The 15,083-nt window shown below is 43.1% G+C and overlaps 1 protein-coding gene across 3 annotated transcripts in view; it reads left to right on the forward strand.

Moving 5' to 3' along the window:
- LOC137299183 (islet cell autoantigen 1-like) overlaps positions 1–15,083 on the forward strand; it is a 129,407-nt gene that overhangs the window by 92,214 nt on the left and 22,110 nt on the right. The gene's annotated exons all lie outside the window — the stretch shown is intronic.

Below are 15,083 nucleotides of genomic sequence, written 5' to 3' on the forward strand. Positions count from 1 at the left end.
TGGCTGAGGGCTAAAGCTAACCTGTGTTTGAATCTAAACCCTACTGAGAATACAAATGGAGTTGGTGACTATTCATCTAACATTGAAACCATAAAAAGATTATGATTCGTTGAATGAAACAAAATGGGTGTGCCCTATGATAACCAATGAATACAGAATGGGATGTGTCCTACAAACACCTTAAATGACCTGACAGTGTCGAGTACTTAATCTTGCAAAATCTATTTCAACTGCCACTAACCTCGTTGGCAAATTTCCTGGATGCTTGATTGCTTACTTGGTGTTTGCTTAATGCCATTATAGCCCAGTTGAAACGGCACCATGGATGACCATGGTCAAAATAGCTTTCCACAGTAAACCATGGTGTTACCATGGTAAACCGTGGTCACCAACATATCTTCTCATGGTAGACCATAGTCTTACATAGTCATCATGGCAGACCATGGTCACCAGAAACCATGGTAGACCATGGTCACTGCCAGTTTACCATGATAGACCATGGTCATCATCAATCATGTTCACCAGAAACCATGGTAGACCATGGTCATTGCCATTTTACCATGGCAGACCATGGTCATTCTTGACAAAACCATGGTAGAACATGGTCTTCTCATTCAAAGCAGTGGTTGACCATTGTCATCTCATAAAAGTCCATGGTAGACCATAGTCATCACAGACCTCTTTTACATTTCAAACTGTGATAAATAAAAAAATTTAAATGGGAAAACCTGACAGTTTCATGACGCTGTTTTATTTATGAAAAACAAATGACCAGAGCATTCAATGAAATGCTAAACTAGCATTTCAATAGCATTACTTTAAGGACATGTGTGTGTCAAACATTTAAGAGGCAGATGAATATTTTGTCTTTTCTGATTATACATGATAGATATCTTATTGATCCTTGTTCTTATGTTTGTGTGCATTAATCAACTAAAATTAAACACTTCACTGAGTGAGAGACATGTTAATATGAAGTGTGTTTTAATAAGGACAAATAGAACACGATGTCATAAAAAACAATTATAAATGGAACCATTCACTGATTTAACTTACTAATTATTGCTGCAGAGATACACAAACAAATAAGGAACATCTGACGTCTTATACTCAGGAAAAGCTAAACAAAAATAACCCTGAGCACATCTGACAATATAATACAGATGGTTAATTTCTCCCCTGACCCCTTTGTAGAAGTTGTCCATTAAACAGTGTAAATCCGTCTCGCGTAGTATTACTAGTTTTGGTGTCTGGATGCCTTTTCTTCTTCTTGTTTTACAGTAAATACAATTAACATTGTACAAGAGAAGTCTAAACAATTCTGTGTCTAACATTATTTGTCTTAGTAGCATAGACAAGGTAAAACTTACCTTCTGTTAATAGATGCATAACCATTTGGTACCGAGGTTTTCTAACTTCCTTTCTTATTCATATTTACTCCATAAAGTAAAACTTGGTAGTATGCAGTCAAAGTCATCTGATTCATTGAATTTCTCCCATGATTATCATGATCGCCATCTGTGCAGATACTTATTATAAGTACGTCTTTCGCAGTGTTTATGGTGAAGCAAAAACATAAAACAGTAAAAAAATAACAAGTCACATGGTAATAAAAATAAAAAGAAATGTGGAAAAGTATTTTGATATCGATATATTTGTGTGACATCTTTCCAAACCCGTATGTCGATCTACCCTTTGAAAAAAATCAATGCTCTCGACTTTTTAACACATCCCACTGTCACTTCTTGTTCATCCAATGCAATGTGACCATGAAGAAATTAGGTCGAATTTGACGAATGAATTTTATTTTATGACCGGGGATATATGCATAAACTGTCCTTCAGCATCATGATCGACGAAGGAACGTGTACACAGAATATTTGTTCATCGTGATTCACACCATTGACAATACTACATGTGTATTAAAATTCTGATTTCGATGTTGATGCCTAAATATTGTAATTCTGGTCATTATTTCATTGTAAGATTAGAAATAATCCACTGTTATGAAGTAACTCGATCACGCTACATGGATCCGACTTTTGCGCCAAAACACGTCCACGCCCTTCATTCTTCCGCAATCTGTTGCGACTTCTAACACGGACAACGCTAACCATACAGCTTAATTATTACATTTGTATTTGTGATTATATTCCTGGTCATACTACATGCATATATTTATGAGAACGTGTTGGGTTTAATTTTTCTTTTCTAAAAGAATATGTTTCCACTTCTAACTCGCACCATTCTGGGACAAGCCAAATGGAGGCACGATGCCATTGCTGCTAGTGCTATGTGTCACGTAGACCTGTGTGAGCGTGCAAAACGAGCGAGAGGTGACATACACAAGTTTGCCAACAGACAACGATCTAAGCGAAGAATTACCCTAATGTATTTTCGATTCATGGATTCGAGGATAATCCAATGATGGACATGTGAAGAACTCATGATAAAGAAATAGACTAGATTTATTGCAGATAAATACATCTCAAGTTGATCAAGATGAGAACGAGCGGTAAGTAAATAACAGCATCGCTGCAATGTTTGAATTGTCTTGAGTGCCACGATATTTCCCTAGATTGTTTTTAGTAACGGAATGTGCACATACGAACATAGGTGAAGAGGTAAGCCACACCCTTTGATTAGAATGATGTAAGACAATAACATATATAGCAGTGTATGAAGTGTTTATTTTATACATGCTCAGTGAATATCTCTCAAAAGGAAAGAGTAATGTGTGATTAGAGCTTTAACAAAATATGTTCCAATTATTTATGTTAAGACACGATTTGTATCTGATGGTACTTATAAAAAACCGTTATAACTAAGAAACTTTGAGTTATGTTATCTGAGTAGCATAAGGCATGATGTGGTGTCAAAGTTCATGGTGCTCGTAAGGTTAGCCTGAAAGATTCAGTTTGTTTGGCTTAGATAACACACACAATATAATACATTCAAATGACCATGAAAAGGGAGGTAATTTGCTATTGGCACATTTATGGACATTCCATTTTCTATCTGTCGTATTTGTGTTCAGCTTTGGAATAACAACTGTTGGTAAACCAAAACTGAATGTGACACAACATTTTGCAATTTATTCAACATGGAGAAAGGTTCAAATACTTTTGAGATATGCTTTTTTTTTCTATATCAAGATAGTGCTGATTATTATAAGTATTGGGAAATGCAGACATTTCAGAATATTATAATTGGTTATGAATGTACATGAGTGATCTAGAAGCCAATTTTGTGTTTAAACCTAAATGCATGCTTTGTTAAAACCATCAGTGTAAAGAATATTTTTAGCATAATTATTGTCTGGTGAAAAGTAATCTGATATTTTGTTAAAACTACTTAACACTTTGAGCATTAGTAAATATACATTTAAACAACACAGTTTCAAAATTTGCTTGAGAACCTTTGAAATGGAAACACTGTTATTAAATTTTTGTTGGTGTGTTTTGCAGATTTTGTCTGGTTGATTCTGAAGAAATGGTACTCATATTGAAACAGTGAAGATAAAGTTCAGCTAGATGTTTTTGTTCCTGAGCCATTTGCTCTTGACACTGAAGACTTGATTTCCATTTCTCACATGGGTACTAGTGTGTGTAGCCCCTTCCTGGTATCAGTCGCCATGATATTGCTATAATGTTGCTAAAAGTGGCGTAAAACTAAACTCAGTCAGTCACTCACCCTAAACCAATGTGGGTATCTTCTGTGACATTCCCACTGCTCTTCCTGAAGGTTCTTCCAACGTGTTTGCATCCTGTTTCTTCTGAGAGAAATTGTGATGCCCCTTGTACAACTTCCAGGTAGATGATTTTGTGACTCGGTCGTGACACTCTTTATGTCTACTTTTAAGCAATATAGTCTTATGGGAATACACTCTCTGAAATTGAATATTGTATGTCTACGTTTAAGCAATATAGTCTAATGGGATTACACTCTCTGAAATTGTATATTACTATATGAAATGTTGTTCTGAAATAGTACATTTTCCTGGATACAGACTGAAGGACATCCAGTTTCCATTTCCAAAGAATTAATAAGAATGTCCTCTGAAAAATGATGAACATGTCCACATGCCATTTGTCCTCAGCAACGTAACTGGATATATAATTCCAGTTTCCTTTAGACTTGTACCAGCTGCACAGGATATCTATCAATCCCAGTGAGTTTTCCTACAGCTATCGTCAAATTGTTTTTCATTTAAATCTAAAGCAAGGTTAGTAATAAAATATGTCTTCATAATGTAAACAGTTTGTTTTCTGTGCATGGGTTTGCTTAATGTTTATTCTTCAATATCTGATATTCTAATTGATCTCTGTGTCATGGTGTATGTGAATATATCAATTTTCTATATAGATTGTGGTATGTCATGGTTGTTTTTTTACCTGTTGTGCGATCTAACGAACATGTTGTACTGATCATGGCCTCATTTCTTCAGTAGTAATCCATGGTTTCGTTTTACCATGGCAAACCATGGTACACCATGGTCTCTTTTTGCAATGGTAGACCATGGTCTTACTTATCCATGGTAAACTGTGGTGCCATTTACTGCCACCATGGTGTTTTGTTACCATGGTTGACCATGGTCTGTTTTTGCCATGGTGTCATGGTCCACGGTTTACCATGGTAGATCATGGTATGCCATGGTCTTTCTATTACCATGGTAGATTATGGTATGCCATAGTCAGTTTTTACCATGGTAGTCCATGGTTTTATTTTACCATGGTAAAATGTGGTGCCATTTAACACCACCTTGGTCTTTTGTTACCATGGTAGACCATGGTTGACCATCTCTGAGCTATTATTGATCATAATGAAACTAATATTCTATATTTATAGTTTCCCAATATCTGAATCCTAATATATCACTTTTAGTGGTAATAATTAATAATGAATTTTCATATGAAATATTATTCCATGATACGTCTTCCAGTTGTCCTAACTAGCATGTTAGAGTAACTGAAGGCTCTCTCTGCATAGCTAACAGTTACTGTCTGAACCAAGCATGCCATCTTTCACCAGCAGAATGACTGAATGATAAATGGTGTTGTTGATGTATCATTGCCAACTTGTCAGAATTGCTCAGTTTGCTCATAAGAATCCCCAGAGGCATCATGGGGTACAGTTCAGCTGGCTTCAGAGGCCATGCCCATATGTTCCAATAACACTACTGACCTGTGGTCTCCAGACATATCATTATAGTTCATCATCAACCCAGTAAATGAAAGTAGAGGTTCTGGAATGGTGACAGCAGAATACCCAAGCTGCCATCATTTGTTTATGAACACTTCAGAATTCCAAAAGGGGAGTCCAAACGGTGTGCTGACTGAATGGGACTTGTGCCTGGATCATTTCCTCCATGGTCTCTCCTGGACAAGTGAATCTCAAATTATACCTTATTAATTAGAGTATACCATCATTCTGATGGGACCTGTCTGGCAGACCATGTTTTTACCAGAATTTTGTCTGTCCTGATGGAGGCTTCTACTACTATTGGTCCTCCAAGATCTGTCAGCCCAGATCAAGATGTACCTGTTTGTAAATCTTCCCAACCTTCAACTTACTGACAGAAAATTATCTTGCAGAAAACTTTAGCCTTTGGTTCTTTGAATGTACCTATTCAACTGTTGTCAGATTTTTTGTCATAGATTTTCGTCCCTCAAAAGTCAAATAGGATTTTCACCAGCCACTGTGAAAGCAGTTAAGCAGTAGTATAGGGAATGACAGTTCTGGCTCACTTTCAAGAAATGTCTCTACAAAGCCTTATTTACTAAATAAGGCTTTGGTTGGGTCATTAGCTCTTGCTACTATTACCCCTACTATAAAAAAGTTGGCGGTAATTACTGTGCCTTGGTAGGAGGTAACACTGTGCCGTACGGTACGATCAATAATTCTTCTCTTACAAACCCCCTACCCGGCCCACCCCTCAAGTAGTACAAGTTAGGTTCGTCGGCTTTCATATCCACTTTATCTATGTTGTAAGTTTTGACTGACCATATAGGATCGGTGGCTCGCTTACGGCTATCGCCCTCGTGTTCCCCCGGCTGGTATAGATACCTCACTAGGGCCCTATCTGGTATCTGTTTCTCCTTCCCACGCAATGGAGCGGCCGACTCTGCAACTATTGATTTTAGTTTGATAGCGTCTGCCGGTTTCTTACTGGTGAGACGGGTGACTTCATGGTTGATTGCCGACACCACCTTAGGTAACCTCGTGACCCATTCAGTCGATCGTTTTCCAGGGGTGACCATCTCCCTAGCATACTGATAGCCGAACAAGCGCTCAGCCAAAGTCCTATTAAATCTCTCAACTATGGCTTGGCTGCGATGGGCTCCGGCCGTGCCACGCCTGACCTTTGTATCATGTTTGGCTAGCAGTTGTGACACGGCACCCATGAACTCCCGTCCGGGGTCAACTTGCAGCTCTGTTGGCCACGTCAGCGGGCTGCGTTTGTATATGCGTTCGAATCCTCTGGCTACCTGGGCCGAATCTTTCGTGGTCAAGGGTTCGGCTTCCTTGTAACGACTGGCTACGTCCACTACGGTTAAGGCATACTTGTACCTCTTGTCGTGGGGTAGGAACAGTAGGTCTGCCTGGTGAACGCTATTAGGTATGTTAATACCGAACCTCCTTCTAGGCACGTAGCGTGGTGCCGGCAAATAGATCTGCCACAGGGCTTGTTTTTCAAGCCACGCTTTGGCTTCCTCCGGGGGTACTCGCGCTATTTTAGCTAGCTTATCTACTGCGCTAGCTCCTTTCCAGTACCCACGCGGGCTGTAGTAAATAGCCTCAAATTTTTTCATGTCCATATGCATATGTGTTTATCCCATCAATAGCTATCCAACGTTTCGTGTCCATAGGCGACAGGGACGTCTTGTTTATAGTCAGTCCGTATATCTTATGTCCATCACTTCTAAGTGTGTTCATTTTATGCCTAAAGGTACGGGTCTTGAACAGGGCTTCCTTGAATCTGGCGTGTTTGATGTGTTGTTTCACCACATACTTCTTAACCCCCTTAGCCTTCCGGATCTCACTATTGTCGGCTTTCAGTATGGAGTACATCTTAGGTCTCAAACCTATGTACTCGGCTATGGGCGTGCCAGCACACTCGTCCTTCATCTTACCTAGGACCTTTTTATTTACCGTACTGTGTAGGGTATGGGTCTTAGGGTAGTCGCTGGTGTCGTATAAATCGAGGTGTTTCTTCATGTCCTCGTACACGTCCTCGGTTCGAATCTCCATCAGCAGGGAATCCGTGTCAGTGTACAGCACTTCACACCTGTCACCGTACTGTTTCTTGAGCTCGTTGTAGTAAAAGTCGTACATCAGGTGTTTGGATAAATCGAGGATGCTCATCCCCACGTAAACAGGCCGGTTGAATTTTATGTGGCTTTTCTTCATGTGTAGGGCAACCAGGTTGTCTGTGAATATCTTACTACGGTTGAATGCCGGATTGGCTATCAATTTCCTGAGCTTGTCTTCCTCACTAGATCTAACCAGCTTCACGGTCACGCGTTTCCTCAGGTTCTCCATAGTCTTACCAAACACCGAGTTGTTCATGAGCTTGTAGAGATTTTTCTCAAAATCACTGGTGGCTTTTTTTCGTAGGTCTGTGTTCATTCTGATGTAGGGCTCCATCCATGGGCTCTGGTCGAACATGAGCACCCTGTGTATTTTGGTCAGCCTCATACCCAACGACAGGTACAGCTGTAGGTTGCGATAGTGAACGATGTACTTGGTCTTATTCATTAAGTTAGGCACGAGTTTTTCAACGTCTGTCACACGCCCACCTGACAAGTTATGTTGGTACTCAGACATCCAGTCTGTGTTAACCCTCATACGTTCGGGTGCAAGGGGATAGCTGTTGTGCGATGTGTGTAATTCCTTGGGATACTCTAAGTCAACTTCGAGGATATACCCTTTGTTCGAATCTGGTGCAACCCCCATAACATCAACGTGGGGTACCCATTCGAATCCCCCTGTAGGTAGATACTGACTCATGGCCCAGCCGTACAGGTTGTTTGCGTCGAGGTATAGAATGTGATTGGTTGGTTTGTTAGGATCGTAACCTTTCACGTATTGATTATTTACTTTCGCGTATCGTTTGGATGCCATGGAAATCCCACCTCGCAAGCCTTTCTCAATGAATAGGTGCATGTCGTAATCTGTGAGCAATTCCAAATTAACTCCGGTCTTTTTAAGCAAGGCGTCCCACGACAGACCTGGGCTGGTGTAATACCATGCGGGGTCGAGTTTATACTGCTTTAAACAGGTCCGCCGAAACGTTTCAAACACGTCGGCTAACAGCAGTACATCTGTCCTCAAGTACAGGTCGTGATAATCACCCAGGTTCTTACAACCCAGTTTATTCCATACGTTAGTCGCGTGCGAGTAATCATCTCGTGAGACGGACGCCTCATTCAGCTTGCTATAAAAGCAGTCAATAGGGGGTAGTCTGGTCTCGGTGAACTTGGCCCAACTATCCATGTACTCATAGGGGTACACACCCTTCCTCATAAGCAGGGGTCTAGTCTCGGCGTCTGTGTATCGATCGGTGATAGGGAAGGTATTGTTGGCCTTGACCAGACTGTCGAGTGACGACAGGAGGAACTGAAACGAGTCAATGAACCTAAGTCCGTTTAAGCTGAAGGAGATGTATCTCTCCATGTTGTTGGGGATGCACGTTATATTACCATCGATTTTCGCGATGGCCTGCATGATCAAGTGTGAGTCGTACCCTCTCAAGTTGTGAAAGACAACGGGGATGTTTATTGTCTTAGGGTTGATTTTAAGCTTGAGGTTGCACGCGTTGTGAGCGGCGCCTCTATACTTACCAGTTATGTGACAGTGATCTCTCACCGAATCACCGTTAAGTGGTGATTCACACACGTGACAGTTAGTGCTACTAGCGTGAGCTAGCCTGTCGGCTCGGGTCATACGCATGGGAGCGATTCTATACAATGCATTCCTAATAATTTTTTCTTCCTCCTGCAAACACTTTAGAAACCTTTCAGCCGCGTCAGGCCCCCTATACACTACCGGGGCTTTCGTTTCCCCGTCACAACGGACGACAATGTATCCAAAACCGCAGGCCTTATGTTCCTGGGTTTTGTGGGTGAAGCTACCCCCACTAGGGGAATCCCCACCCACAACTAAGGCTTCGAAGTCGGCGTATATGATATAAGGCACAGACATTTGGTTCTTGTGGTTACTGAATTTTAGGATATTTTCACCTTCCTTAGGCATGTCGACTCGTATGGCCGTCTGCCCCACACCTTGGCAATCATCCCGGTGGGATTCTAATAAATCAGCTCGACTGAAACCGTGTAGGCATCGTACACAAAAGTGTTTTTCCCCATCGTGTTTCGACTGGTCGTGCAACAACCGGCTGAGATGTTTTATCCATGTATAGTGATACTTTTCACCTCGCTGGATCATGAATATATTGATAACTTGGCGATCCTTCACCGGGCTGACCCTGTGTACTATTGTTTTGTTACCTTCGTGCCCAAAGACATTTATAGCCATATTATTCTGTTTTTCTACTTTAGTGATCTGGGATATGGGGGTGGGTTCATCTATACCATCCCAATTAAGCCCATCGTCTTGGGGATAGCTAGAAAGCCTATCTGAATTCTTGCCAGCTGGAAATAAGGCTGACCTGATAGCTAACCTCAGGCAATCGTTTCCTCTATTCTTAACGTTTACTATGGCATGTTTGTTCCTATAGTAGGGAGGCAAGGCTAGGTATGACCCGCCTCTGAACGGCACGTAGTTAGCTATGTCTAGATATACATTATCGATTTTATCTACAGCCCACCCGGACCCCAAGTGTGTGTAGCGTTCTAGGTATTCTCGTATCTGCTGAAAACTTGTATCGATTGATGCGTCAATGGTCTCTGCATGTGTGACGACCTCTTGTTGACCTCGGAAGTAAGGCTGAACATACTCAGTGGTACTCCCAACCTGCTTATCGAGCGACATTTTCACTGTGATCTGAAACTTGATACTTCCTAGATTATTTAGTTCCTGGTTGACCTTATCAACTATCAGAGGCTTGATATCTATAATGTCTATGTTTCTATCAACGTGCATGCGCCAACCTCTCAAATAGTTACCTACAGCGCGCTCAGTGCTCACGAACTGTAAGTCAATAGCTCTATTCTGCCGTAATAATTCTAAAAGCTGTGGTTTTCTCATACGGGAATACCCGCCTAAACCCAAATCGTGTGCCTCGGCTTTCAGTTGTTTTACAGTGGGACGTGCTACGGGGGTATGTGATAACAATGCGGTTAACCCGGCTCTCCCCAGGTTTGAATAACCCGTGTGCCCAAGCTGTTTTGCTTGAGCTTTTAATTGTTTTACCGTAGGAGGGGCTTCTAAACCTAGTAATCTCAACAATGCTGACTTCCGCATTCTAGAATACCCGATAACACCTCTCTGTTTTGCGACCCTCTTGAGCTCGCTTACAGTAGACATCGTGTTTACACCTAAGAGAACTAATGTCTAATTGGTTCACAGTAAGGGGAGGTAACTCTTAAGTGGCTATCTTGAGCAGTCGCCTACGTTCTTTTATGTAGCCTTTTTTATTCTCGTAGATGAGTTGATGTCTGACTACGTTCGCTCCGTGAGCTTTACATAGACAGTAGTGCCCTTTAACCCCGATACCACACACAGAACACGTGTAGTTAGGACTTCCCATATGGAAACAACAGAACCCCTGATTCCTGCATTTCCTACCACAGGCCTCGGTCTTCCCCATAAGTATATATTCGCATCGGTATGGAGCGGGTCTCATGTTTACTTATATAGGTATTTTAGTTTAATTGCTTCGCAACCAACGCAGTAGCTGCTATACCCAAAACTATGAAGCCCAGTTCACGATTCATTTGTCCCTTGGATGGTGTGTAGTACTGAGCGAGTGTGGGTTTATTGAGCGGTTCCAATTGTTTACCAGTTAGTAGATAGTATTCTTTCATTGCTTCATCGACATCGTTGAATGTTTGAACGGCATGGTTTTCACGCGTGAGTTGTTCATTAATAAAATCGATCCTCTGGAGGCGTTTTTTAGCGTACTCGGCCTGTGCTCTTTGTAATTTCTCAGTAGCGAGATCGTGTCGCTTCCTTTCTTCCTGTATTTCAGCCGCGTGATCATCTCGTAGTTTCGAGAAGAGGAAATTACTCCCGGAAAATGCCAGGGCATTCACTAACGCCCCACCGACCATCATAGCTATCGTGGCCATCCCTATATTTATTTCATTATATTATCAGGTATTATTCCTTGTTTTACTAGGATGTCTTTTGTGGCCATCGCCATACCAAGGTTCATTATGAGCATACCCATATCCTGCAGGTTGAAATCTAGCTTGATAGTTGGTTGTTTAAGCACCATTTTAGTCAACCGAGCGTACCCTACGGCTAGACTAGCGACCACTGTGGCGTGGTATGCGTCGTTGACGAACGTTTTCCCCTCAGACATTATGTATATGATATAAAATATTAAAATTATAACATGATATGCGGGTCGACGGTGGGGCCTGCCGGCGGCGTGGGGGGTACCACCTCACGGTGAGGGTTTCCATCACGTGTATATAACCATGTTATAACCACGGCAGCAGTTACACCTACAGCCAACAACAGTCGGGTTGGGTTGGTCACTTTATGTTGGTTACACCACCGTTTTTTACCGGCAGCTACTCTCTTAGGATTCTTCTGCCTGGTTACTGTTGAAGGGGTCTCCACCGTCACCTCGGGACTCACTGGTTCCGTCACCTCGGGACTCACTGTTTGGGGTGTGGGGGGTACCCCCACTGGGGTTTCCTGTGCAGCATCCATCTATACTATTATTATTATTCTTTCTCTCAAATTGACAATGTTTTGCTGTGATAATCGCCGCCGTCACTGGAGCCAACAACATACCATATTTGTGGTACAGCCCGCAGCTGATAGAGCTCACGGCGTGTTCGATAAAAGGGTCTTTCTCGAGGTCTTCCCACAGGTAAAGTCGGCGCTCTGGTGGAATGGGAAGGAAGTGTGATACAATACCGGTGTATATCTGGGTCATAGCCGATCCTATTGTCTTTGTCATTTCTGCTCCGAGCCGGGACTCGTATCTAGCGTACAGCTTATCGATTTCTTCGGCTGACATTTTGTTGATTTTATCTGGAGTGTAGTCTCCAAAGTAATGTTTGGCTTTGCCGCCAACAGCCAACGCCACCAGTTTCTCTCGCTTGTCATCAGTGGGGCCTGCGGGCGAACCCTCCAACGACAATTGTTCGAGCAATTCCTCACACTCCATCTTATAATATAACAAGTAAGATTTAGTTTTAACTATATAATACCCGATACAAACAAAACACAGAGAAATGAAGGTTAAGTTGCACACGACAAATACTTCAAATATCATAGCTTTGCTTAGCTTTTGCTTAGCTTTGCTTAGCTTTAGCTTAGCTTTGCTTAGCTTTGATTAGCTTTGCTTAGCATACTATATATGCTACTGGTTGGTCGGTCTTTAGAACGAGCTTAGCGTGTTTAGTTTCAGCGAGCTGTTTCTTCACCCGTTCCCGTTCTAATTTACTCATCACATCGTTCTCTCTCAAACACTCCTCGAACGAATCCCTTTCCTTGCAGTGAAATAAGGCCACCCATCGCGTCTGCTCCCTGAGGTCTTTCAACACCGAGTTGAACTTCTGCGTTAGCACCCAGACGCTGTGATTTGCATGCCGGCCGGAGAAGGCCAGGTACGATAGCATGTCTCTCTTTTTTGTTATCTCGCGATTAGCGCTGCAGTCGTCCAGTATAAACAGCGTCGGTTCCCCTTTAAATTTCTCGTGAAGAGCTTTCAACCAGTCCTGCAGGCGTGTTCCAGGGTCGATTTTGTGTACGTCCGGGTCCGTCATCACCCAAGGTCGCGCGTACGTTTTATTCATGCTCAGAGTAGGGCACATAATAACGATGTTATCGAACACATCCTTGTAGTAACCCTCCAACATATCCTACACGAAAACGGTCTTCCCACAGCCAGTCTGCCCGCATATGATAGCGCAGTGTGGGTCAGTGGGTAGTGGGGGGTACCCCTGGGGGGTGTGGGGTGTGGGGGGATACCCCCCACTAGTAGATGGCTTGCACGAATCTCCCATTGTCTATATTAAGTTGCGCGTCCATAATAACGTACAGATATAATTTCAACTTACCAGCGGTTTGAGCCTTCTTATTAATCTGGATGGTTATCCCTTCGCTGCCGTTATCTATACGGCGCCCGCTACCGTGCAGTTTATCATCATCCGTGGATCGCATGTCCAACCATAGGGCATACTTGGTGGTCAGGTATTCACCGATCTGCACGGAGCCGAGGTCCAGGTCCTTTGTTATGTAATCCCCCACTGGTAGCTTTTTTATCTCATCCCACTGCTGGTGTGGCCTCATACCATGACTGAACAGCTGGTTGGGCACGCCCTCGATGGTAACTTCCACCTTTTCAATCTCGGGGTTGAAAAACTTCTCGCTGTCCCTCCGGAATGGATCATAATCCTCCACGGGGACGACCAGGATACCTTTCATCGATCGCGCCGGCACGTTCAGGTTGATATTCCACACAGTGTCGCTCTTATCTCGCACGACTGATCTATGCCTCAGTACACGATCGTACAGGATAGCCATCTTCCCAGAGTACTGGCTTCGAACCTGCCTGGCCAGCTCCGGGCTAGTGACCATGTCGAACTCCAGAGAGATGTTGTCTATGGCATAACTGGCCTCATCACCGTTCGGCGTACGCACTACTTTGCTATAGTCGTTAAACGTGAGCTCGTATTCGAGCCTATCACCCAGTGCGGCCTGGTAAAACGGCGCGTGTCCCGTGAGCAACTCGAAGTCGAGCGGCACGCAGAATCGATTCCCGTATGCTAGAGCGATAGCCTTTTCACCGTCCGATAGCTTGTCTTGCTGGTCTGTCGTGAAGACGTATCCTATGCGCGCCCGGGTTGATTTGCTGATACCCTGGTACACATCATTGACTCGTTCTCTCTCGCTTTTCCAGAGATCCTTGTAGCAGTGAAACACGTCGCTGTCGTCGATGCTCAGCACCTCGTTACCGCTGATCTTGACGGTCGTTTTCTTGATGATAGCTCGACCCACGTTCCGCACTAGCTCGCGTTTGTCGTTGTCGGAGGTCAACGTGATATTGAACGCCAGTCGAACAGTGCCTGGTACAATGAGGTCATTCTCACCAAGGTTTGGAAATCTAACCAGCAGAGTTTGATTCTGGTCTATCTTGCTGGGATTGTTGGTGATAGTCACCGACTGGCGCACGGCTCTGGCACCTAATGGCTCTCTCAATCTTCTGAAAGGATCTAATTTTCTACCGTACATTGTTATATAAAAGAAATATATTTTTAATACTAATGGATGAAGACATACCTATGGATGATATGTGGGACGATAGTGCCCAGGCATTCAATGATGACCAGGAGACCTCATTCTCGCAAGGTGACGAGCTCCTTAAAGGCGCCGTCGACGATTATTACAACGCAGTTGAAAATAAATCCAAACTCAAGCCGTTGGGAAGGAACTATTCCGATTTTACCCTCAGCAATGGCACGCTGCGTTTGAAGTCTCGCCCGGAGATCGATCTCATGAATAAACGCACTAGAGAACCGCTTGCTTTATCAACATTAGCTGGTAAACATGGAAGTCAGTTGGTCCAAGATGAACTAGGTTTCATAGATTACGGTGGCGCGCGACCTAAGCAGTATCCTCCGAAGTTAGTTCAAGGTCTGGAAGGTATCAGGGACGCCACATCAGATCAAAACATGACTTATGATATTAAAAAGATGTTGGCCGACTACGAGAACGAACCCTTCCCGGGGCTCGAATTTACCGTTCGGGAACTGAGGGGGTTGGATCTGTTGATGCAAACCATTCGTGGTCAGCTCTGGAAAAGCACAGCCAAAATGAGTGAGATAGACGACCACATCGCCTATGAAAAGAAAAAACTCGGTGAAACTGAGGACGAGTCTATGAAAGCCACCATTGAGGAACGAATACGTAATTTGGAAGATGAAAGGCAGACCTGGTTG

The sequence above is a fragment of the Haliotis asinina genome, chromosome 10 (assembly GCF_037392515.1).
Source record: "Haliotis asinina isolate JCU_RB_2024 chromosome 10, JCU_Hal_asi_v2, whole genome shotgun sequence".
Lineage (NCBI taxonomy): Eukaryota > Metazoa > Mollusca > Gastropoda > Lepetellida > Haliotidae > Haliotis > Haliotis asinina.